Below are 1,777 nucleotides of genomic sequence, written 5' to 3'. Positions count from 1 at the left end.
TTATTCCTGGCTCTGTGCTCAGGAGCGAGCCCTGGTTGGTGTTCAACGGTCCATATGTGGTCCTGGGGATTAGAACAAGGATCATGGTCATTATACCTACATGCAAGGCAAGTTCCTGATCTGTATGATCTCTCTAAGAGAACCATTTAAATACTTCTTTCAGGCCCTCTCGTTTTCTTCATGGAACGGGAACAATGACAAAGGATTGAATAGACACCATCTCAAAGGGAACCTTTGCAATGAGCCAATAGCACCCTGCCTGGTGCATAAGTTGGTAATAGATGGTAGATAATATGTTCTTCTCCGAAAAATCTAACTCTGTGCAGGTCACACAATGGACAGTGGGTCATGATCTCTTTAGTTGATACACTTTAATGTAGTTTCCTGAGAATTGACTCATGACGTTAATAATTGGAGCTATTAGGCTGTGAGAGGTTGTAAGAAGTATCTTACAATAATGTTGTTTATAGAAATGTGTCCACAATCTATTATTAAGCAAAATTATAAGGCAATTTCTTAAATAGAAAAACATAGATCTACATGCAGTGTTGTGTGTGATATTTTTCCAGGGGTGAGTGCAGTCCCCCACTACCACAAATTATGCAGTTGAGTTTCCCACATTTCCCACAGGGGTCAGCATATCTGGAGTGCAATGGATAAGCCTCTCCCTGAAAAATCACCTTCATGATCATGGTATCTCCCCTGTCAGATCATGGTATCTGGTATCTCCCCTGTGCGTGTTGTTTTAAGTTGGTAGATGTGCACCAAGACATTAACATTGGTTGTCTATGATTGCTAAGACTTTTAACCATTTTCATTTTCTTTCTGCTTATCTATATTAATTTTGTTTGGGCTTTGGAGTCACACCTGGTGAAGATGAGAGGGGTTTACTATAAGAGGTAGTCAAGAGACCATGTAATGCTGGTATGGAGTCTAGGGTTCCAGTATACTAAGCACGTGCTCCATTCCTTTGAACTCTTAAATTTTGTATCATAAATGTGTACTACTGTGTATATAAAACAGTAAATACTTTTTAAAAATATCATATATAATGGAAGTATAAATATACATTGGGGCTGGGAGGTAGGGAAAACTCAAAACAGAAAAAAAATGGAACATGGAATTATTGGTGCTTCCTTCCCTCCGAAAATTTTTGTTTTGCTGTTACAGGACTATATTTACAATAGTCTTTTTTTTATAGACATCATTACTTTTTAGAATATTTTTCAGTTTTGATTTTGGGGTCACACATGACAGCTTAGTGGCTATTCCTGGCTCTGAGCTCATGAGTGACCCCTGGTGGCACCCAAGGTATGTGATGTCAGGTTGATGGGATACAAAGAAAGTGCCTTAACCACTATGCTGTCTGGCACTTAGACATTATTTTCAAAATCAATCACATGCTTTTGTAGTGAAAAATTTCATTCTTGCTGATAAAAGATTAGGCTTGTTATGAGAAAGTAACACTCAGCCTTTAGAGAAGTTCCCAAACTTATTTGTCCCACTGCCCTCTTCTCAGAGAAAAAGAAGTCATTCAGTGACCCTCTAGAAATCTCCCTTCTTTCCTTCATTGAATATATTATATGGTTTTTAATACATATACATTACATTTTCAATAAATATAAATTAAAATTTTGAAGTGATCATTCAGTAAGTCAATTATCAACCATATGGCAGTTTTTTCTATTTACGAATTGAATTTAATGAACTATTGTACATATTTGGTGGCATAATCTCTCTGATGTGACGTCAAAATGTGAGTACACACCAGTGGTGC

At 37.3% G+C, this 1,777-nt stretch overlaps 1 pseudogene; it reads right to left on the bottom strand.

The window, feature by feature from the left end:
• Nucleotides 1-566: 566 nt before the first annotated feature.
• Nucleotides 567-719, bottom strand: LOC130038462 (uncharacterized; annotated as a pseudogene).
• Nucleotides 720-1,777: the final 1,058 nt, after the last annotated feature.

This window comes from Sorex fumeus, unplaced genomic scaffold, assembly GCF_029834395.1.
Source record: "Sorex fumeus unplaced genomic scaffold, SorFum_2.1 ptg000075l, whole genome shotgun sequence".
NCBI classification, from domain to species: Eukaryota; Metazoa; Chordata; class Mammalia; order Eulipotyphla; family Soricidae; genus Sorex; species Sorex fumeus.
The sequence above is the reverse complement of the archived record's forward strand: the minus strand, read 5'-3'. Positions and strand labels throughout refer to the sequence as shown.